General features: G+C 37.3%; 1 protein-coding gene across 9 annotated transcripts in view; it reads right to left on the minus strand.

Annotated features, from left to right (window-relative positions):
- LOC115217166 (serine/threonine kinase SAD-1-like) overlaps nucleotides 1-26,736 on the minus strand; it is a 362,920-nt gene that overhangs the window by 276,035 nt on the left and 60,149 nt on the right. The window lies entirely within an intron of this gene.

Consider the following 26,736-nt stretch of genomic DNA (forward strand, 5'->3'; position numbering starts at 1 on the left):
TCATTTTGATGCAAATAATTTTTGATCTTTAACATAGTCCGATTTGAATTTTTTCTTCTACGGAAAGAAGAGTAAGCCTTCTTCAATCATACTCTCAATTTTGGTCAACTTGTACTGCAGGTTCTCGGAGGAGATATTGTTAGTTGAAGGCTACCAAACCTGCCATACACAGACAACTTCAGCTTTATATATATAGAGATATATATAGCATTCAAGGAACATAAGACTGACATAAAATTGAAAATGGATATAGTTAACACAAGCTAAATATATTCCAGACTGCCAAGATAATTAGTAAACACAGGAACAAAATAGAAACAGGAATAAAAAAAATTTCTACAAAAAACAAATATGTGACCATATGAAACTCCAAAAATGCAAAATAAATTAACAGATCAGGTGGTTGATCGAAATTAAAACCTCCCCAATTTTACAAATTCTAATGAAATTTTCTTACATTTATCAGCAAAGACTATATGATGCTTCTGCCACAATATGCCAAAATGACTAGAAATTTTATGCCAAGCATGCCATATTTGGTTCTCCTCAACCAGAGTATTTTACTAATTGGTTCGTTATTTTGAAGATTATTACATTTTTGGACATTTTTCCACATTATTAGTTTTATCATCCAGGCACAGATGGTGGTTTTGATTTATGGATTAGGTGATGCATTGTGTCCTTAAGCAAGACACTTCATTTTATGTTTCTCTAGTCCACTCATCTAGCTAAAAAGAGTAATCCTGCAAGGGACCAGCGTCCTGTCTAGGTGGGAGGAATATACATGCCATGAAACTGGGAAACTGGCGCTGTAGCATGGGCAAGTCTCCTCTGCAACAGCCCCAGGCTGAACATAAGATTAAGGGGGAAATTCATGAATGCACACATACATATACATACACATGCATACATGAACATATATTATATATGCATATGCATATGTATGTATGTATGTATATATGTACGTATGTATGTATGTATATATGTTCGTATGTATGTATGTATCTATGTATGTACATATGTAAGGATGTACATACGTATGTGCGTATGTACATATGTATGTGTGTATGTATGTATGTATGTACATATGTATGTATATGTGAGTACGTATGTATGTTTTCATGTATATATGTATGTATGTGTATGTATGTATGTGCTTATGTGTGCATGCATGTCTGTATGTATGTGTGTGATATATGTACTATTGTTGGGTAACAGTCCAGAAAAGTAGTACTCAATACAAACATAGAGAACAGTAGTTTATTTAAGTTGATCCAGAGTAATAAAACCACAACACCCTGCTTAAATAAACTACAAACACAACAGGCTTCTTACAGTTTCTATTCACTAAATCCACACACAAGACATTGGTCAGCCCATGGCTTCAGTAGAAGACACATACTCGAATGTGCCGTGCTGTGCAATTGAACCCAAAACCACAAGACTGCAAAGCAAACTCGTTAACCACACAGCCATGCCTGTTAGGCTCAGGTCAACGTCTTCTTTCACAGTTTTCCAATTCCATATTCTTACACATCCTTTTCAATGGGTTTCGAAGATGCAAAGCATATTGTGATCAAAATGTAATATAAATATAGAAACACAAGAAAGATGGAGTGATTTATCTGATAAACTCAAACGACTCCAAGAAGTATTAATCTCTGAAGAATATGTAATTGTTAACGTGTTTGTTACTTCTTATTTTTTTTTTTTTTTGTTCTTTCAGCTTTTAATCAAAATATGTATTTTGAAAGTAATGCGAATCCATACAATTCAATCCATTTAAATATGTTCAAATTCACAAATGATATGTATGTATGTATGTGTGTGTGTGGTGTGTGTGTGTGTGTGTGTGTTGTGTGTGTGTGTGTGTGTGTGTGTGTATGTATGTATGTATGTATGTATGTATGTATGTATGTATGCATGCATGCATGCATGCATGTATGTATCTATGTATGTATGCATGCATGTGTGTGTGTATATATAGACACACACAATGTATGTATACATATATATATAATGTATATATGAGTATATGTATTTATACATATGTATAATGTATATATATATATAATATATATATATATATATAATATATATATATATACAGTATATACCAATTGTGAATACATACTATGAGTGTGTGTGCATGTGTGTGGGTGTACACGTGTGTGTGTGTAATTATACATATGTATAATCTATATGCATGCATAGTCTATATGCATATATATACATGTATATATATACACATTTATATATATATACGCACACATACACAGATACATATACATGAATGTATGTGTATATATATTTTATATAAATATATATATATATTATATATATATATATATATAATATATATATATATAGAGAGAGAGAGAGAGAGAGAGAGAGAGATTGATAGATTAAATATATATATATATACATATATATATATATATATTATATATATATATATATATATAATATATATATGCACTCACACATATACATGCATATAAACATAATATCTATACACATATTTACATACATATATATATATATATATATATATATATTTAATGTAGATATACAATAGATAAATGCCTATGCATGTTGCTATATTTAAACCAAAATTTTTTAATGTCAGCTTAAAGATTTTATCAGCTTTACTAACAAATGTCTTTACTACTACTACTACTACTACTACTATTACTACTACTACTACTACTACTACTGATGCTGCTGCAACTATTAATATCTGTATATTAATACAATAGTACATTCCTACCTACTACCTTTTGCATCACGCAAAGGGAAGTAACTCAGAGAGAGAGAGAGAGAGAAGGGCTAATGGAGAGAGGAAGGAAGAAAGAAAGGACAGCAGTCCATCGCAGCGTTACTCATTTTTGCCAGCTGAGTGGACTGGACCAATGTGAAATGAAGTGTTTTGCTCAAGAACACAACGCGTCGCCCGGTCCAGGAATTGAAACCACAATCTTATAATCATGAGTCCAACAACCTAACCACTAAGCCACTTACCTTCACAATTAATAGTCTATGGTATCTGATATACCTGTATTTGTCTACGGTGTTTAAATAAATGCCACTGGCCACTCTGAGTTAGTTCTCTCTCTTTCCTCATTTTTGTTTAATTAAAGCATTAACACCTGGATAAAGCATCAATAGCCAGGTAAATCATTGTAACTCAGGTACAGCAATCATTATTTTAAGTGCCTTATTTGTTTGTTCCTTCTCGAGCCATGCCTGGCTCATAAGGGCCGGTTTCCCAGTTTCCTTGGCGTATAGGTTCCCCACCTGGATGGGACGTCGGTCTGTCACAGGTGAGCTGCAAGATGCAGGAGGAAAGAGTGAGACAAGTTGTGGCAAAAGAGTCAGCAGAAGTTCGCCATTACCTTCTGCCGGAGTCGCGTGGGGTTTAGGTGTTTCGCTCATAAACACACACATCGCCCGGTCTGAGATTCAAACCGGCGATCCCTCGACTGCAAGTCTGCTGCTCTAACCACTAGGCCATGTGCCTCCACATTTTAAGTGCCTATGTAGTCATGAGCTAACATAGATACTTTCTCAGCTCTCCTAGTCCTGACTCAGCAGTTCACACAAAATATAAAAGCCAGAGGGAGGGAGAGTCACCCCAGTAACCAGCTGGTATTCATTTCAGCTGTGTAGACTGGAGCAACATGTAATGAAGTGTTCTGCTCAAGGACACAGTGAACTGGCAGAAACGTTAGCACGCCGGGCAAAATACTTAGCAGTATTTCGTCTGTCGCTATGTTCTGAGTTCAAATTCTCCCGAGGTCGACTTAGCATTTCATCCTTTCAGGGTCAATTAAATAAGTACCAGTTATGCACTGGGGTCGATATAATCGACTAAATCCATTTGTCTGTCCTTGTTTGTCCCCTCTATGTTTAGCCCCTTGTGGGCAATAAAGAAATAAGTGAACTGGCCAGTCCGAGAACTGAATCTTTGACCTTGTGATCACGAGCCTAACACCCTAGCCAATGGTTCACTTTTGTCAAACACCTTCATTATGACAAAATAAACTGTACAGAACCACATCATCGTGGTGACACCCTTTACTCGCTTTTACTATTTTACTTGTTTCAGTCATTTGACTGCGGCCATGCTGGAGCACCGCCTTTAGTCGAGCAACTCGACCCCGGGACTTATTCTTTGTAAGCCCAGTACTTATTCTATCGGTCTCTTTTGCCGAACCGCTAAGTTACGGGGACATAAACACACCAGCATCGGTTGTCAAGCAATGCTAGGGCGACAAACACAGACACACAAACATACACGCACACATATATATAAAGGGTAAAGACCCCCTTCGGTCATGAATGACCATGAGATTGCACCTAGAAAGTTACCCTCCTAGACACAAGTCCGGGCAAGGTTGTTTATGGAAGACCAGCAGTCGCCCATGCATACCAGCCTCCCCTCTCCACGCCACCAGTGTTATCCAAGGGAAAGACAAAGGTCGATACAGCTTGGCACCAGTGACATCGCAACTCATTTCTACAGCTGAGTGAACTGGAGCAACGTGAAAATAAAGTGCCTTGCTCAAGAACACAACACGCAGCCCGGTCCAGGATTCGAGCTCACAACCTCACGATCGTAAGCTCGACGCTCTAACCACTGAGCCATGCGCCTTCACACACATATATATATATGTATATATATATATACGACGGGCTTCTTTCAGTTTCCGTCTACCAAATCCACTCACAAGGCTTTGGTCGGCCCGAGGCTATAGTAGAAGACACTTGCCCAAGGTGCCACGCAGTGGGACTGAACCCGGAACCACGTGGTTGGTAAGCAAGCTATTTACCACACAGCCACTCCTACGCCATTTCAAGTTGACTCGCAAATTTAACAATAAAACCAGTCTTGGAAAAGTTTCAATGAGGAGATTTTTTTTTTTTTTTATTCCTACTCATATTAATCCTTAGTTAAATTGAAAAAACAAACATGAAATAGAACTTAAAAAAAAAACACTAATCTTAAATTTTAATTTTTCATTAAACACAAATTGGATAGATGCTATTTTAAGTAAACAGTTACAAGACCAATATCAAATTCTTGAATTAATAATCAAAATATAAATTGATTTTTTTTTTCCCCAAAAATATCATTGGAAACAAAATACTTAAAAGTCTTCATTACTAAACACACTTAAAATGCTAACGCCTCAAATTATCATCCTTGGACATTTTAATGTTCAATTTTTAATAGCAGCTTAAATTGATAAACTGTCTTGCTTTTTTTTTTCCTTTTTTTTTATTCTTCTGTCTATCCTGCCTTTTATCTTTGATCTTTTGCTTGTTTCAGGCATTGGTCTGTGGCCATGCTGGAGTACCACCTTCAAAGGGTTTAGTCGAACAAATTGACTCCACAACTTAGAATTTTTTTTTTTTAATTCAGGTACTTGTTTTATCCATCTCCTTCGTCAAACTGCTAAGTCAGAGGAACATAACTGAACCAACACCAGTTGTCAGGCAGTAGTGAGGAACAAACACAACACAAATACAAAGACACACGCATGTATATACTCATGCCAACAAGAAAAGCAGACGTTGAATGATGATGATGATGATGATGATGATGATATAGATATATATCCTTTTTTATTCTAGGCACAAAGCCCGAAATTTTTTTGGGGGGGGGGGCAGACGATTAGATCAACCCCAGTATGCAACTGATACTTAATTTATCGACCCCAAAAGGATGAAAAGCAAAGTCGACCTCGGTGGAAAATCAGATGAATTACCACTAAGCATTTCGCCCGGCATGCTAACATTTCTGCTAGCTCGCCATCATATCACCATCATACACACACAAACAAAACAGGCTTCTTTCAGTTTCCGTCTACCAAATCCATAAACAAGGCTTTGGTTGACCCAAGGCTATAGAAGACACCTGCCCAAGGTAACATGCATTATTACTGAACCCAGAACCATGTGGTTGGGAAGCAAGCTTCTTACCACACAGCCTCACCTGCAACTACACATTTGATCATCTTTCAAGAAAATTCCCCCATATATTTTTTTTTTTTTTTGGTTATATCTACTGAAGTTCTAGTTCTTCAACACGAAATGCTTTCTTCTGCTCACCACTCACTAATCCAGAGTTCACCTACGACAAGACCACAGCATGTTAGTCGATATTAAACATGTCATAACTCATTGATTGCACGCGCGAGTCAAACCTGCAAATGAAGTCTGTCACCTCACAACATATCCAGAAAACAAAATGCCCTGAAAATCACATTTGCTTTCTTATCTCGCTTCTTCTCAATCGTTCTCATAAAGTCACATTGTAATGAATCATAGACATCACTTTTTTCTACTTTGGCTGTAATAGGCCTTCTGCTTTCAATGGTATATTTCATAAATCAATAACTAATGTATTCTCCATGCCATTTGATAATAAAGACCATCTCACCCTCTCTCTCTCTCTTTTGCCGTTATTATTAGTTAAGAAAGAACAGCAGCTGCTTCAAACTTCTTCCATCCATTTACATCCTGGATGATTCAGTAGTCTCATTGGTTCGTCTCGTACCATTAATTTATCTAGCTTGACCAAAATAAGAAATGTGACTTGCTTAAGAGAACAGTGAAATGCTAATTAAATACGGTTTGAACGCCTGACCTCTGAGTCAGAACCCAATATCTGGTATTGTAACACCCAGCTGTCATATACGCCCTTGGAAGAGTAATAAACGAACTGTAGCCAATCAAAAATGTCTTCATAGAGTTATTACACTTACATTTTGTATGCAAGTTCCTTTTTCTCAATGAGGTAAAACGAGTGGAGAGAATTATGGAATATTAAATATCTCGGTCATGGACATAGAACACAACCAAAGCCATTTTCTGAGCATTTGTTTGTGGTAAGTAGCTTGTTTACCAACCACATGGTTCCGGGTTCAGTCCCACTGCGTGGCACCTTGGGCAAGTGTCTTCTACTATAGCCTCGGGCCGACCAAAGCCTTGTGAGTGGATTCGGTAGACGGAAACTGAAAGAAGCCCGTCGTATATATGTATATATATATATGTGTGTGTGTGTGTGTGTGTGTGTGTCTGTGTTTGTCCCCTCCCAACATCACTTGAGAACCGATGCTGGTGTGTTTATGTCCCCGTTACCTAGCGGTTCGGCAAAGAGACTGATAAAATAAGTACTGGGCTTACAAAAGAATAAGACCCGGGGTCGAGTTGCTCGATTAAAGGCGGTGCTCCAGCATGGCCGCAGTCAAATAACTGAAACAAGTAAAAGAGTAAAAGAGTAAAAGAGTATATATAACTTATAAATAAGGGCAAACGAAAAAATTTCTAATGCCAAATATGCCGAAAAATTGAACATATTGTCCATTACCATATAATTTTTCACAATACGCATGCTACTCGAAAAAAAAGCCGACAGAAATTTCTAAAAAATATATATATATATATATATATATACACACATATCTTAGAAGGTTTGGAGATGATGTACAGGTATTATATATTACAAGAAATGAGGTACTCAGAAATCTGGATGGTTTTATATTTACAGATATTTGTATGTTACATGTTTTTATACATCATATACCATATATCATATATTAGCGCTTTCGTCCATTCTAGTGGAGTCTTCAATTTGACAACGGGGCCAGTCAGGCGGTACTAGCAACGACCTCGCTCGAATCTTTTACACATGCCACCGGCACAGGTGCCAGTAAGGCGATGCTGGTACCGATCATGCTCAAATGGTGTCTTTTACGTACCACCGGCACGGTGGCCAGTTAGCCGCTCTGGCAACAATCACGCTCAGATGGTGCTCTTAATACCCTACTAGCACAGGGCTGGTAACGATCACACTCATTAATAATAAATCATTATTTCATGTTATTCCACAATAAATCATTATTCCACATTAACCAACTTGTTTTTATTATCCTGCAGTATAAAGTTCTTTTAAAGGACGTAGACTGCATACTGAAGTGTAAAAGTGGCACCTCTTCTACAATAGCCTCAGGCTGACCAAAATCTTGAGAGTGAGTTTGGCAAACAGAAAGTGAAAGAAGCCTGTTGTATATATATAATGGTGGTGCCCCAGCATGACCACAGCCTCAAGGCTGAAACATATAAAAGAATAAAAGAACCCAAGGAGTGGGGGTTGAAAAGTTCATGTCTTTAGGTAAAAGCAAATCCAGGAGGATCAGTTAATTATGATTTTATTCAACGTATTCCCCCTTGCAGATTCACACACTTATTGCAGCGGTCCTTCAGTTTTTTTCTAATCCCTGTAAATGAACTCAGAAGGTCAGGCCTCCATCCAGGCCTTTTGTCAATACCTATTTCTTTACTACCCACAAGGGGCTAAACACAAAGAGGACAAACAAGGGCAGACAAAGGGATTAAGTTAATTATATCGACCCCAGTGCATAACTGGTACTTATTTAATCAACTCCAAAAGGATGAAAGGCAAAGTCGACCTCGGCGGAATTTGAACTCAGAACATAACGGCAGACGAAATACGGCTACGCATTTCGCCCAGCGTGCTAACGTTTCTGCCAGCTCGCCGCCTTTGCAACACCCTTAAAGCCAGGAACATTTCAGTAATCCCTCATATCTATGTGCGCGTGTGTGTATTTATGTCTGTTTTTGTGTCTCAGTGACACACTGACGAAGAAAAGTATGCAAGCACCATGGTATTGATCTGTTAGGACTGTTGTTTTGTCACTAAACACATGCTGTGGTTTCTGTTCCTTTTACTGCGGTAAAACCTGACCTAACAGATGCTTGAGTTAAAGTCTGTGTTCAGCTGACAGAATCATTAGTCCAGACTCTTATTTTGGTTACCTGAAAGTACAACAAGCTTCCCTTCCCTAAGTCGAACACCAGGGAGCTTCTTTAGCGTGGGGTCTACAGAGTAGAACTATTTAAATGCAAATTGTTTGCATCGGTTTTGTATGTCATTAATAATAAATCATTATCTCATGTTATTCCACAATAAATCATTATTCCACAGTATCCGACTTGTTTTTATTATCCTGCAGTATAAAGTTCTTTTAAAGGACGTAGACTGCATACTGACATGTAGATGCATAGGGAGACGGCATGTAGAATAGGATACAATATAGGATGGTGGTAAAACAGTCTCCATCCAAAAATCCACAAATAATGGATACACACACACACACACACACACACACATACACACACACATACATATATATATATATATAGATATAGATATATATACATGTGTGTGTATGTGTGCATGTATAAATACATGCATACAAGGAAAGTAATATATACACACACATGCACATACATACGCACACACATATGTACGTACATATATAGATATAGATACTGTGCTAGTAGGGTATTGATGATGATGATGATGGTGGTGGTGGTGGTGATGGTGGTGGTGGTTAAACTAGACTGTACCATGCACCACTCATTTGCATAACGATACAAGATTGACAGTTCACCATTAATTACCAGAATAATAATGCAGTGTGACTTATGAATAAATATGTACACATAGTCAGAACCATATAAATTTAGACTCTTAAGTAGTTTGCCAGACATTTTTTCTTTTTTTTTGTTTGTTTGATGTTGTCATATTTGGCATTTTCATCATTCATCTGTAACGTCCAATTTTCCCAAGAATTATTGCCATATTTCAGAGAAATTTTTACTCTTTTAAATGCCAACCCATCTAAGTGAAGTGCTGTTTCTTTAATACAAAACAGCTATTTTTAAAGTACATATTTTTTTTTTCTTATTACCATGCTGGAGCACCACCTTTAGTCAAACAAACTGACCCCAAGATTTATTCTTTGGAAACCTAGTACTTATTCTTTTAGTCTCTTTTGCCAAACCACTAAGTTATGGGGACATAAACACACCAATGTCAGTTGTCAAACAATGGTGGAGGGACAAGTACCGTTGACGATTTTTTTTCCTCCATCTTCCCTTCTCTGGATCTTTCCTTCTATGTTTCCGACGAAGAGCTCCACTCGAAACCTTAAACCCTCCTTCTTTCCTGAGCGTCCAATAATACTATATTTGTTCCACGTCCTCGCGTTGTTGTGTTTTCATGTTTGGATTAACTATATATATATATACATACATACAATGGGCTTCTTTCAGTTTCCGTCTACCAAATCCACTCACAAGGCTTTGGTCAGCCTGAAGCTATAGTAGAAGACATTTGCCCTAGGTGCCACATGGTGAGACTGAACCCAGAACCATGTGGTTGGGAAGCAAGCTTCATACCACACAGTCATGTCTGCACCTCACACCCTCAGCGTTGGCACTCTCAACGTCAGCACACTGAAAGGTAGGTCAGGTGAGATTGCTGAGATGCAGAGATGTGTCGATATATGCTGCATCCAAGAAGTAAAGTGGAGAAGAGGTTCTGCTAAGTTCCTCACAGGCAAAGAACACAGGTACAAGATTTTCTGGGCAGGGAACACTGACGGCGTTGGGGATGTGGGTATACTTCTTGCAGAGAAATGGGTAGATAAGGTAATTGAGGTAGTCAGAGTATGTGACAGAATACTTAAGATTAGATTAGTGCTCCATCATGGGTTAGCAACCATTATCTCGGCCTATGCCCCTCAGCCAGGGCTATCCGATGGACAGAAGGACCGATTCTATGACACCCTCTTGCAGACTACTGCATTGATGAATGACAGGGACCTTCGCTTTGTGGCTGGTGACTTCAATGGACGTGGACAACATACCTATTTCTTTACAACCCACAAGGGGCTAAACACAGAGAGGTCAAACAAGGACAGACAAATGGATTAAGTTGATTATATCGACCCCAGTGCGTAACTGGTACTTAATTTATCGACCCCGAAAGGATGAAAGGCAATGTCGACCTCGGCGGAATTTGAACTCAGAATGTAGCGGCAGACGAAATACTGCTAAGCATTTCGCCCAGCGTGCTAACATTTCTGCCAGCTCGCCGGCCTTATATGGACAACATACCATCACTCATAAACACGCACACATCGCCCAGTCTGAGATTCAAACCCACGATCCCTCTACCATGAGTCTGCTGCTCTAGCTCTAACCACTCGGCCATGTGCCTCCATAATAAAGACCGTAAATACCAAATTTGAAAGTTTTCTAGTCGTTGTGTTTCCTGCAAGTACTAACCAAAAAAAATTACATTTGGCTCATTTCAAATAAGGATCAAGAATACTCTGAGACTTTTGCTTTTATAATCTTTCTCTTTTTTAAGCAAACACAATAATCCGAAAATCCAAAAAGCTTCACTAGGTGAAGCGTACCATTATTTTAACTGCATGGCTGCTACGTTATTTTACGAACCAACAAGAAAGAAATAACAGATTTAATAATTGCGAAACAACTTTTGTCTCTTCATATACAAAACCAATTTGAAGTACCCTTCACACTGAGTCTTCCATGTATGTGTGTGTGTGTGTGTGTGTGTGTGTGTGTGTGTATGTATGTGTGTGTGTATATATGTATGTGTGTATGTGCCTATGTATATATGTATGTGTGTATGTGCCTATGTATGTATGTATGTGTGTGTGTGTATATGTATGTGTGTATGTATATATGTATGTGTGTATGTGCCTATGTATGTATGTATGTATGTATTTATGCATGTATGTATTGTGTGTGTATGTATGTATGTATACATGTATGTATGTATGTATGTGTGTGTATGTACACACATACATACACACATATACATACATATACATACACACACACACACACACACACATACATATATATATATATACATATATAAGGGGAAAGTTTACGAAAATAAACAAAAGACGAAGACAGGTGGTGTACAAAACAAACAGATGTATTAGTATAGCGCTCAGGAATAGAAAAAGTCTTTCATGTTTCGAGTCTATGCTTTTCTACAGAAAGATATACATACATACACACACATATACACACATACATATACACACATATCCACTGGTAGAATATTTCTCTGAATTTTCTTCCCTAAATATTTTCATAGTCAAATTTGTCGTAATTTTGAAGAACGTTGGTATGTAGATTTTCATTTGCTGCCGATTATAGCTGCACTTGCGTGGTGGATTTGAAAAATTATAATGTATATAGATTAATTATAGCACCTATGCTGATGAGAGATGGATGGCTAATTACTTTATTTGTTCATTGATGCCGAAACTCGAGTACATATCGTAAGTATTGAAATGTTATATTTTTCATTCCCTTCAAAATTACTCTTATCCATGGTTTAGGTTTTAACTGCTCTTTTCAGCATGTAAGGTGTCCTGTTAGGTTCACCTCTTTTGTGTATGGAAACGTACACTAATTTATATTTCCATATTTATTTATTTAGTTGGATTTTTTCAGTTTGAACAGCAGTTTTTTCTAGTGGTGTCATATGAAATTGTCATCCATAATTATGACCCTAGTATCGATCTATTGCATTTCAATCTGTTTTAGGGTTAGGGTTAGGGTTAGGGGTGGGAGGAAGGGTATCTTTTTTCTTCAGAAATGTAAATAAACCCAATCTGTTTCTTAAACGAGGGACATATTCACACGGCACAGAATGTTTTCACCTCAATAGACATCATTGATTGGTTGAATTTGCAGAAATTGAAGAAAAAAAACAAAAAATATCTTATAAACTATAGAATTTTCTCAATAAAGCCAAGAGAAAAAGATGTTTTATAAACACATTCTACCTGTATATGAAGTTTAAAAGTGTTTAGTTACATGGAAATTATTTTAAAAAACTGCCGTTCAAACCGGAAAGATCCAGTTATTCAATTATTTAAAATAAACACCAGTTTTACCGTGTAAAACTGGTAAGCCTTGACAGGTTAAGAAAAGTATTATAGCGACTCTAATACTGAAAGAAAAATCACAAAAACTGGAAGAAAGAAAATTAGAGAAGAAAAAAATACAGTTAACGAGCAATTAAATGTTTTTGTGGTCGCCATGAATTGAAAGATTTTATGGAAAATAAATTGAACTTCCAACGTTGAAAACCATTTTAAAACTATTTGTAAACCATCCACTCTCTCAGACTGGTAATTTTTGCATGGGAACAGATAACGCCATAAGGTTCCTGAATAGTCTCCACAATAACATAGAAGTGACATCATGTGATCTTTTTTTTACAGAATGCAACTCAAAGGAACAAAACCCATTTGAAGCCAACAGAGTCTTTGTTTATTGACCTTAGGGGTTTTCTAGGTTAACAGATCTGGCTGACATAATGGAGAATTAACCCTTAGGTATTTCGACCGCCATCATCATCATCATCATCATCATCATCGTTTAACATCCGTTTTTCATGCTAGCATGGGTTGGACGGTTCGACCGGGGTCTGGGAAGCCAGGAGGCTGCACCAGGCTCCAGTCTGATCTGGCAGTGTTTCTACAGCTGGATGCCCTTCCTAATGCCAACCACTCCATGAGTGTAGTTGGTGCTTTTTACGTGCCACCGGCACAGGTGCCAGGGGAGGCTGGCAGCGGCCACGATCGGTTGGTGAGTTTTTACGTGCCACCAGCACAGGTGCAAGGTGAGGCTGGCAACGGCCACGATCGGCTGGTGTCTTTTACGTGCCACCAGCACAGAAGCCAGTCAAGGCGGCACTGGCATCGGCCACATTCGGATGGTACTTTTTACGTGCCACCGGCACAAGGAACACAACTACAGTTTCCATTGATTTTTGATGTTGATGTACTTGACTCAATAGGTCTCCTCAAGCACAGGGTCAAAACAGTGTTTCTTTACTTGTCACCTGCACAGTAGTCAGTCCAGCGGCACTGGCAACTGCCAGGTGCCAGTCATAGGATTGGTTCAATTTCGATTCCGATTTCATATCTAGCCCAAATATTCTACCTGTTTTCTGTTCAAACCAGCTAGATCTGGTCTCTTGCACCTACCATACAATGTTATTCTAAAGGTAAACAATCACATAGTTGATATCTTGAAGCTAGAAGATAATGCATGGTTAACACGGTTAATTCAAAACAATGTGAATAAAGAAGCAGTACATTGGACAGAACAAAAGTTAGAGTTTAATTAAAGCTTAATAGTTAATCATTTGATCTATGCCAGTAATTTTTGTCACCCTTAACTAATTATGCTTTTACTGACTGATTTCACTTGACACATTTGTAATGAAGTCGATATCTTTTACTATCATGCTCTTTTGCTAATTCATTTCTCTCCTATTTCCTATATTGGATCTTTTCACTTTGATCGGCAGATTTTTAAAATAATTTCTTTGTAACTAAACACTTTCATCGATACTACGGTCATAATTATGGGTGGACACTAAAGAGGGAACGGTTTTGTTATCCAGCTCTGTTTACGAGTGACCCCTCAGTTTATGGCTACAGGGTATCTTTTTCTCTCATAAATAACAGTGACACATTGATATGACACCACCAGAAAATGTTGTTGACAAGCTACGGCAGAAATTGTATTCACCTCAATAGATGTCAATGATTGGTTGAAATTGCCAAAATGCAAGAAATTAAACAACAAATAGCTTACAAACTACAGAATTTTCTCAAGAAAGCCAAGAGAAAAAGATGTTTTATAAACACATTCTACCAGTATACGAAGTTTAAAAGTGTTTAGTTACAAAGAAATTATTTTAAAAATCTGCCGGTCAAAGCGAAAAGATCCTCTATATTTATGCATGCAAGTACCAAAATAATTGTTGCATATTATTTTCTACTCAATATTTGTCTAATTTTGGAAGAATATTCTCAGTTTTATTTCTTTAAAATCTGATCTGATTTTTCTTGATTGAACTAGCTCAAGGTTCAATAGTCTATCGGTGAACAGAAAAACCATTTTTTCCCATGGAATTTCTTTGGCAAAATATTAAACAGAATATAAAGCTACTTAGATTTTCTCATTATCTTTATTTAGTAAATAAATCAGCTTCATGTATTAATTTTGAGTAAGACAACACTCAATTTATAATATCAATTCAAGAAAGAAAAAAAAAAGAAAATACGATCTACAATAAATAATATCATCGGATAATAATAAATGTAACAGCCTTTGACAAACTTACACGCAAAACTTCAATTTTGCTTTTTTTTTATTTTATAACTTATGATCTTTTTTTTTTTGCAAATGATTTCTCAGGTTTCATATTTATACAAACACTATGACGACAATGATGACGAGGGGGGGGGGAGGGGGACGATGACAGCCAACGAACATTCTACAACTCATTCGCCATAAACTGTATACATGGAGCAAACTCACGCATCATCATCATCATCATCATCATCATTGCCGTCATCGTTTAACGTCTGCTTTCCATGCTGGCATGGGTTGGACGGTTTGACTGCTCGATTAGCAAGCCAGGAGGCTGTTCTGGCAAGATTTCTACAGCTGGATGCCCTTCCTAATGCCAACCACTCCGAGAGTGTAGTGGGTGCCTTTTACGTGCCACTGGCATAGGTGCCAGTCAGGCGGCATTGGCATCAGTCATACCCAAATGATGCTTTTTATGTGCCACCAGCACGGGTGCCACTCAGGTGGCACTAACATCAGCCACACTCAAATGGTGATTTTTACATGCCACCAGTACAGGAGTTCCAATTATTTACATCCCTGTAACTTAGCAGTTCAGTAAAAGTGACTGACGGAATAAGTACCAGGATTAAAAAATAAGCAGTGGTGTCAATTTATTCGACTAAAACTTCAAGGCAGTGCCCCAGCATGGCCACAGTCCAATGACTGAAACAAGTAAAAAATATAGGATTTTAGCCCCCCAAAAAAACAAAATAACATTGTGATACATACATACACACACACACACACACATATATATATATATACCGTTGTGTCTGGGGAGAGCCATTCTCTTTTAGTGCCCTATAAAAGAGAATGAATCTCCCCAGACACAACAGAATATGCTTCAACACACGAACTCATATAAAGAATCTTGCAAACCAAATCCAAAAACAAAATATATATATATATATATATATATATAATATATATATATATATATATTATATATATATGTATATATATATGTATAATATATGTATATATATATGTATATATATATGTATATATATATGTATCTATATATGTATATATATATATATACATATATATATACATATATATATATACATATATATATATACATATATATATATATATATATATATATATGTGTATGTATATATATGTATATATATATATATATATATAATATATATATATATATATGTATGTATATATGAACTAAGCATGAAGAGTCATAAAAATCAAATTTTTTATCAAGAACATAGGTCAACAACTCCAATCAAAGCATTAAAATACGTTATAATCTATCGGAAAACTGTTAAATAGACTAGAAAAATCACAAATTAAAATTTTTCTCTTATCTAAAGATTTCCAGACTGTCTTCAATGGAATTCTAATAACTATATCTTCATGGTTTTATTAAGACCTTTCAGTAATTATAATTAGTTTAAAATTAAAACCATTTAGAGTTTTACTATATTTCTCACTTTAATCGGAGAATCTTTTATTGAAAACCAATTTCTTATGCATCTTCCATCGTATTAAGACTAAAACATTTAGAAAAGTAGAACTATCACAGAATCATAGAATCCGGAATAGAATTATAAAGAATCAGCTTGCGCTAGAAATATTTGTATCTGGTTTAAAAATGAAATTGAATATTCTTTTTTGTTCTAGGCACAAGGCCCGAAATTTTGGGAGGAGAGGACCAGTCGATTAGATTAACCCTAGTACACAAATGGTACTCAATTTATCGCCCCCCCCCTCCCCCAAAAGGCAAAGTTGACCTTGGACCCCAGTTGCATACTGGGATCGATCTAATCAACTGGACCCCTCCCCAAAAATTTCAGGCCTTGTGCCTAGAGTAGAAAAGAATAATTAATTGAGGAATACAGTGTATTTCATTAAAAATATAGTCACGAAAAGGTATTTGAAATTTTTAAAATAAGAGCCAAAGACTCGTTATTAAACCCAAAGACTCATTATTAAACTCAAAGACTCATTATTAAACTCAAAGACTTGTTATTGAACCCAAAGACGTGGATTCAATTTGCCAAGAAATTTCACAACATCCAACAATGATATAAATATAATCTTTCATCTTTTACTTGTTTCAATCATTAGAATGTGGCCATGCTGGGGCACTGTCTTGAAGAATTTCTTTTAGCTGAATGAAATGACTCCAGTCTTATAGAATGAGCCTGGTACTAATTCTATCAGACTCTTTTGCCGAACCATTTAGTTACTGAGGCGTAAACACACCAATACCAGCAGTCAAGCAATGGTGGAAGAGAGAAACAAAGATAGAAAGACAAACACACACACACATCGAAGTTAATGGGGGATAGAATTTCTTAGGGAAACATGATGAAAGCATACTGGTTGCAGCGAGATTAATAATTCTTCCTACTGTAGGAACAAGACCCAAAAATTGTGGGGAGAGACCTAGTCAATTACACAGACCCTAGTACTCAACGGGAATTCTTTTATCGACTCTGAAAGGATAAAAGACAAAGTCAATCACTTCAGAATTTGAACCCAGAACATCATCATCATCATCATCGTTTAACGTCTGCATTCAATGCTGGCATGGGTTGGACGATTTGACTGAGGACTGGCAAACCAAATGGCTGCATCAGGCTCCAATCTTGATCTGACAGAGTTTCTACAGCTGGATGCCCTTCCTAACGCCAACCACTCCAAGAGTGTAGTGGGTGCTTTTATATGCCACTGGCATGGGGGCCAGTCAGGCGGTACTGGCAATGACCTCGCTCAAATGTTCTTTCACGTGCCACCGGTACAAGTGCCAGTGAGGTGACGCAGGTAACGAACACGCTCGAATGGTGCCTTTTACATGCCACCGGCACGGAAGCCAGTTAGCCACTCTGTCAACGATCGTGCTTGGATGGTGCTCTTAGCACTCCACTAGCACAGATGCCAGTCCTCGAATTTGATTTCGATTTCAATTTCACTTGCCTCAACAGGTCTTCGCAAGCAGAGTTTAGTGTCCAAAGAAGGAAAGGTGGAACAGATGCTGCTAATGATTCAACCAGCTTACTGTTCAAAATATGAGCTTAATAATGAAAACAATTATTTTACTAAATATCGCTTAATTATTTTAATAATTAATTGAGGAATACAGTGTATTTCATAAAAAAATATGGTCACGAAAAGGTTAAAATAGAAAGGAGGAGGCTAACAGTACAGGAAACATTTTCAGTCATCTTTAACAGTTGGTATGTGTATAATTGCTATGAGCAAACACAAATAGTTTGAAATGGCCAGGTTAAAAAATATATTTTCAGTTTTTAACGGTTAAACTTGAAGAAAAGCTATAAACAATAGCATATAAATGGGAATGGAAGCACTCCGTCGGTTACGACGATGAGGGTCCCGGTTGATCCGAATCAACGGAACAGCCTGCTCATGAAATTAATGTTTAAGTGGCTGAGCACTCCACAGACACGTGTACCGTTAACGTAGTTCTCGGGGATATTCAGCGTGACACAGAGAGTGACAAGGCCGGCCCCTTGAAATACAGGTACAACAGAAACAGGAAGTAAGAGTGAGAGAAAGTTGTGGTGAAAAAGTACAGCAGGGATCACCACCATCCCCTGCTGGAGCCTCGTGGAGCTTTTAGGTGTTTTCGCTCAATAAACACTCACAACGCCCGGTCTGGGAATCGAAACCGCAATCCTATGACCGCAAGTCCGCTGCCCTAACCACTGGGCCATTGCGCCTCCACTAGCATGTAAATAGAGAGTTGAAAAAAAAACCTCTTCAGATAGAGAAATTCAAAGGGTACAAGTGGGGCATGAACCCATTAAAAACAAATTATTTCATGCTCTCTCAAAGTTTACATTTTCAGATTTATTGTGTTCCACCGAATTATAAAACAGATATAATTAATATTCCAAATTGAGGCATTGGTTAAAAGAAAGGTGTCAGACAGCAGAATACTCATTTACTCATTTACTTATTCGTTTCAGTCATATGACTGTGGCCATGCTGCAGCACCACCTTTAGTCGAGGAAATCGACCCCAGGACTTATTCTTTGTAAGCCTAGTACTTATTCTATTGGTCTCATTTGCTGAACCTCTAAGTTACAGAGACTTAAACACACCAGCATCGGTTGTCAAGCGATGTTGGGGGAGGGACAAACACAGACACACAAACATACACACATATACATACATATATACGATGGGCTTCTTTCAGTTTCCGTCTACCAAATCCACTCACAAGGCATTGGTCGGCCCGAGGCGATAGTAGAAGACACTTGCCCAAGGTGCCACACAGTGGGACTGAACCCAGAACCATGTGGTTGGTAAGCAAGCTACTTACCACACAGCCACTCCTACGCCTGAAATTTAGCTGAAATTTTTTTTTTAATTAGCAACTAAAGTTTTAAGGAACAAAATATGACTCCATTGTTCTGGTTTAAACACTAAAATAAAGCATTTTAATTATCATGTAACGAGAACAGCAAATTAAAGATATAGAGTAGCAAAGCCTTGAATAATTAAGAACATTCTTAATTATTTCGTATTTAAACCAGCCATGTCTAGACCAAATGTTCACCCTGTTTTATGTTTGAGGTGACCAGATCCAACCTCTCACACCTCCCCTGCAATATCATCTTAAAAATAAACAATCACACCACCGAAATCTCAATGCTACAAGATAATGCATGATTATTTCAAAACAATGTAAATATATAGATGTAGGCATGGCTGTGTGGTAAGAAGCTTGCTTCCCAACCACATGGTTCCAGGTTCAGTCCCACTGCGTGGCACATTGGGCAACTATCTTCTACTATAGCCTCAAGCCAATCAAAGCCTTGTGAGTGGATTTGGCAGAGGGAAACTGAAAGAAGACCATCGTATATATCTATGTATATGTGTCTTTTGTGTCTGTGTTTGCAACCCCACCTCTCCACCATTGCTTGACAATAGATGTTGGTGTATTTATGTCCCTGTAACTTAGCAGTTCAACAAAAGAAAACAATAGAATAAGTACTGGGCTTACAAAGATAAAGCCTTGGGACCGATTTCTTCAACATAAGAAAAAAACCCTCTAAAGTGGTGCTCCAGCATGGCCACAGTCGAATGACTGAAACAAGTAAAAGAATAGATAAATAATAAATAAATGCACCCTTTTAAAGCCTAGTTCAGGCTCATGGGCCCAGTTTCCCGGTTTCAATGGCTTATGTGTTCGCCAGCTGGACGGGATGCCAGTCCATCGCAGCATTACTCACTTTTGCCAGCTGAGTGGACTGGAGCAACGTGAAATGAAGTGTATTGCTCAAGAACACAACGCGTCGACCGATCCAGGAATCGAAACCACAATCTTACAAGCATGATGCTGACACCCTAACCACTAAGCAACATGCCTCCACATTATATATATATATATTCATCTGAATCTAAATTTTGCTGAACTTCTATATATATAAATGTGCCCTTTTAAAGCCTAGCCAGGCTCATGGGCCTGGTTTCCTGGTTTCTATGGCATATGTCTTCCCCAGCTGGATGGGACGCCAGTCCATCATAGCGTTACTCATTTTTGCCAGCTGAGTTGACTGGAGCAACATGAAATGAAGTGTTTTGCCCAAGAACACAACGCATCGCCCGGTCCGGGAATCGAAACCTCAATCTTACGATCATAATACTGACACCCTAACCACTAAGCTATGCGCCTCCACTAAAAGAATAAAAGAATAAGAATAACCATTATGTTCAGCAGAGTAAACTGAATGCTGAAAAGTTAAGCACTTAGACCCATTTGATGTGAACCTCTTTGAGACATTCCTTGGTTCTGTAATACAAACTTCCTGTATAAAGTGCTCTGAATTAGTCTTTCATCGAAATTCCTTGCTAATTAATGTTCCTAACACAAGCTTAACAATGCCAAAGTTATTTTACCAAATTATTCTTTATTTTCAAAATTAATTGAAACACTGGCAGCGTATGGTATTAGAAATATGGTAACAAAAGCATTAAGAAGCTAAAACTGGATTAATTAATGTGGAAGAATTAGATGGTTTTATTTCAAAAATACAGATCATTATTCTAAGATTCTAAAACAATAAGGGCCATGAAAGCAAATTCAATTCAACCTGCAATGAATAATATACAAGACAATGTGACTGTGAGCTAATGAGGAAAACTCTATGTGAGAGCTCGACTTGCTAGAAATAGTAGCCAAATCTATCTTAAATCACAACTCATCAACTTTATAAAATGGAATATGTATTAGATAATGTAGATACTCCTACAGACAGGATGGTCGTGGCTGTAATACAGTTGGTCAAAGATCTGCTCAGTCTGGATTAATATGGAAGTAAACGAAAGAAGAAGAAGAAGAAGAAGAAGAAGAAGAAGAAGAAGAAGAAGAAGAAGAAGAAGAAGAAGAAGAAGAAGAAGAAGAAGAAGAAGAAGAAGAAGAAGAAGAAGAAGAAGAAGAAGAAGAAGAAGAAGAAGAAGAAGAAGAAGAAGAAGAAGAAGAAGAAGAAGAAGAAGCACAACCACCACCACCACCACCGATTATATCAAAAAACCGAATACACAACACATCAAAAGGTGACTAAGTGCAGAATATGTGAAAAAAAGGGTGAAACCATATGGCACATTACCAGCCAATGTACGCCACTAGCCCAGAAGGAACATAAGAGACATCACGACAATATAGCAAGGATTGTCCATTGGACACTTTGCAACAAGTATGGATTTGACGGGGCAAAAAAGTGGTACGGACATAAACCCATAGGCATCATCGAAAATGATAATGCAAAGATCCTTTGGGATTTTATGATTCAGTGCAACCATGAGATAAAGAATAGGAAGGCCAGCAATTTCAGTGGAGGGGATAAGTCAGTTACATCAACCCCAGTGCGCAACTGGTGCTTATTTAATTAACCCTGAAAGGATGAAAGGCAAAGCTGGCCTCAGTGGAATTTGAACTCAAAACATTATGCTGAAAGAAATGCCACAAAGAAAATTGTCCAGTGTAAGTTAATGATTCTCTCCTTAATTGTTTCAAAATTTGGCACAAGACCAGTAATTTTAGGGAGGTGAAGATTTGTTGATTACATCAAACCCAGTACTTGGCTGGTTCTTTATTTCATCAACCCCCAAAAGGATGAAAGGCAAAGTTGACCTTGGCAAGATCTGAATTTAAAAAATCATAAAGAACTGGAAGAAACACGGCAATGCTCAAATACTTCTGCCAGCTTACTATCATCATCATCATCATCATCATTATCATCATTTAACGTCCGTTTTCCATGCTGGCATGGGTTGGATGGTTCGACCGAAGTCTGGGAAGCCAGGAGGCTGCGCCAGGCTCCAGTTTGATCTGGCAGTGTTTCAACAGCTGGATGCCCTTCCTAACGCCAACCACTCCGTGAGTGTAGTGGGTGCTTTTTACGTGTCACCGGCACAGGTGCCAGAGCAGGCTGGCAAACGGCCACGATCGGTTGGTGCTTTTACGTGTCACCAACACGGATGCCAGTCAGGCGGCACTGGCATCTGTCACATTCAGACGGTGCTTTTGATTTTTACTAAGTCGTTAACAAAATGAATGATTGGCTTGCTTGATGAAGCCAGGTTTCTAAATTGGGAACTTTTGTCAGGAACAAACTTAAACATCATTATTTTGTAAATCATTACCAAATACATGAATCATCTCTTTGAATTAAATGTCAAAAATATAAAAAATCTTTAAAAGAAAACAACTTGACATTTTTGATGAGGGCAAATAATTTTTACCCAATTTTTTTAAAAGCTATAACCAACCAATAATCAATAATGAAAGAAAGAAATTGGAAAAAATTCCTTGGTTAAGAAACTTACTTCCCAACTATGCAGTATTGGGTTCAGTTCTCACTTGCTGGAACCTTGGGCAAGATTCTTCTATAATATCCCTGGGTCAGTTCATGATTTGTGAGTGGATTTGATAGACCCAAGGTGAAAGAAGCCTGTTGTATGTATATATCTATGACAGTTATCTATGTATCATACTAAATGTATATACACTGTTGACAGGCAAGCTACTGCTAAATTCGTTTGAGATAACATCTCTTATGGACATGCTGTGTTTTAAAACACAATATATATCAGATCCAAAATGAATGGGGTATTTTTTGGTGGCTTTTGTTTTTCTCTAAATTCCTCTTTCATATTAATTTCAAATGTCGGCACAAGGCCAGCAATTTCAGGGAAGGGGCAAAGTCAATTACATTCACCCCAGTGTCCAGCTGGTACTTATTTTATCCACCTCAAAAGGATGAACGGCAAAGTCAACCGTGGTAGATTTTGAACGCAGAACATGAAGATGGGTAAAATAAAACTAAAAATGGTAACAATTCTGCCAGTTCACCACCTAAAATTCTTCTTTCATATTAATAACAAAGAATATCTGGGGTAAGAATGTTAGCTAATAACAGAGAACTTGTCAGTTCGTTTGGAAATTAGATATATTAAATATGAAGAAACGATGGAAATAATTCAGTCTAATTTCAGTAATGTACTGATGCCTTTCATAATCCAACTGAGGTTTCTGGCTTGCCAGAGCTGCAGCACGGATCAAAAGAGATAGATTAAGAATGATAAAGAACCGAACTGACAAGTAAGAACATGAAAGTTCTGCAGAGAAAGAACAGATATGCGAAGAATAAACAAAGGATAAGGTTGAAAAACTAAGTAAACAATATCCTGCTAATTTACTGATAAGCAGCAACAGACATGGGATAAACAGATGTAAGTTTGGCTAGAAAGAGTAAGAAGTAGAAGCAATTGAGAAGGAAGGGAGAAAAAAGGAGGGTAAGTAAGACAAATGTACAGGTAATTCATTTAAACTTGAAAAAATAGATTGAAAACCATTGATCATAATGGTAACAGTATAATGGTCATATTGGGCAAAACTTTGGTAAACAGATGTAAAACATACTTTAGAATAATATTGGTGTTCTGAGATAGGGCAGTTAGAATATGTTGTTTGTTTTTTTAATAAAGTTTAAATTTGTTTATATTTCGTCTTTGGATTTGGTTTGCAAGATTCTTTATATGAGTTCGTGTGTTGAAGCATATTCTATTGTGTCTGTGGAGAGTCATTTTCTTTTTGTGCCTTATAATGTAAAATTTCCACTTATTTCTTATTTTTATTTTCCTAAAATTTTCGTTGCATCTTGCAACATTTTCAATAGTCTTGACTATTTCTAATTTTTATTTTCCTAAAATTTTCATTGCATCTTGCAACCTTTTCAATAGTTTTGACTCTTTTCAATAAAAAGGGGCAGTCAATAAGGGTTCAAAACTATTGAAAATGTTGCAAGATGCAATGAAAATTTTAGGAAAATAAAAATTAGAAAAAAGTGGAAATTTTACCGATGAGTGTCTTACAATATAAGGCACAAAAAGAAAATGACTCTCCCCAGGCACAACAGAATTTGTTTATATTATAGAGTAAATAGAAGGCAACATGCCTTTAAATCATAAACTACTGATAATTCCAAAATATCTATTAAGGTATCTTCCATCTATCTCACCAAAGATAAATATTCATCTGCTCTTATTTCTTTTTTGCAAAAACAAACTGTAAAAGCCAAAAGTGTGTTAACCCTTTAGCATTTAAACCGGCCATATCCGGCCAAAAGTATTCAGCCTGTTTTATGTTCAAAATGGCCAGATCTGGTCTCTCACACCAACCCTACAGTATCGTCTTAAAATTAACAGCTACCTCATCAAAATCTCATAGCTACAAGATAATGCAGGATTAGTTCCAAACAATGTGGATAAAAAATGATTAGTTTTGGCAGAATAATATGAACAGTAAAGGGTTAAATTCAGATCCATTATATGTCAATAATGTAAACTTTTGTGATAAACCTCTTCTCACAACAGTTGAGTATTCGTGTTATGCCCATCCACAAATTTAGTAAATTTCTAATTGATGAATCTGTATTTATTGTGGAGAGAAAAAAAAACAGTCTCTACAAATTTTTTTCTCACTTTTACTTGTTTCAGTCATTTGACTGCAGCTATGCAGTCGACACCAGGACTTATTCTTTGTAAGCCTAGTACTTATTCTATCGGTCTCTTTTGCCGAACCGCTAAGTTATGGGGGCGTAAACACACCAGCATCGGTTGTCAAGCAATGTTGGGGGGACAAACACAGACACACAAACATATACACACACATACATATATATATATATATATTTGAACTCAGAATGTAATGGCAGACGAAATACTTATTTTTTTACTACCCACAAGGGGCTAAACACTCAGGGGACAAACAAGGACAGACAAACGGATTAAGTCGATTACATCGACCCCAGTGCGTAATTGGTACTTAATTTATCGACCCCAAAAGGATGAAAGGCAAAGTTGACCTCGGCGGAATTTGAACTCAGAATGTAACGGCAGAATACGGCTATGCATTTCGCTTGGCATGCTAACGATTCTGCCAGCTCGCCGCCTTGAGTGTCTTGTACCTGAGAAATACAGGACTAAGAAGAGGGCTTGCTCCTGGATATGTGTCTCACAGGCCTATCAGTATACGGACTAATGTCATATGAACCCGTACCTCTTGCTTTTGGCAAGAAATATGCTCCTGTGTCTAAAGGTCAAGTTCAAGAGAGCAGGAGACTAGCTGAATAAACGGTAAATCAACCAGCAGAAGGCTATCTTTCCCCAAGAAAAATCACTAACCTTCAGACTATAGACTGGAAGTCTATGACCAATAACACCATAAGACATGCCACATGAAGAAACATTTTTTCATGTTAAGAGTTGCTGAAGCATGGAACAAACTGCCGGCGTCAGTTGTTAGTTGTCGGAGCACTGCATCCTTCAAAACTTCCATGCTTCCTGAGATTCGCCAACACTACACCTGATTTTCTCCCCTCCATACATACGCAAGCATGTATCTGACTCATACACTGTTCACTCCCCAGACATTTATACATTACTGTGTATGCTTTATACACACTTTTGACAAGTTGTGGTGCACCTGAGCACTGTATACAATAATTTCATTATTATTATTATTATTATTATTATTATTATTATTATTATTAAGAGAGATCTTGAGGGTATATCAGTCCAGGTCATGAGTGGCTTCCATTACCACCCATTACCTATTCTTACACAATCATGCTTCAAATAAACTACAAGCTCTTTATGAATATTAACTCTGAACTTCAGAGGTCGCGAAAAGGAAGTTGTTTTGAAGTCTAAGATAGATATTTCCTTGCATGCTAGTAATAGTGTTTCCACCCACCTCCGTATTCCTATATTCAGGGATGGTAGTGGGGTGGGGTGGGGTGGGGTGGGGGTGTACATCTTTTCCCATGACTATTACTAACTGGTACAGGTAATGCTTGAAATACTTTCTGGCAGCAGCGTGGCTGAGATCACTAAAGTAAAAAAGAGAGCAAAGGAGTGATTATGTTTGTAAGTTCAGGGGCAAAAGCTTTGAAGTGTGTGTGTGTGCATGTGCATATATATATATATATATTATATATAGAGAGAGAGATAGATATAGATAGATAGATAGATGGATAGATATAGACAGACAGACAGACAGACAGATAGATATAGATAGATAGATAGACAGATAGATAGATAGATATAGATAGATAGATAGATAGATAGATAAATAGATAGATATAGATAGATAGATAAATAGAT

This window comes from Octopus sinensis, linkage group LG11, assembly GCF_006345805.1.
Source record: "Octopus sinensis linkage group LG11, ASM634580v1, whole genome shotgun sequence".
Taxonomy (NCBI): Eukaryota; Metazoa; Mollusca; class Cephalopoda; order Octopoda; family Octopodidae; genus Octopus; species Octopus sinensis.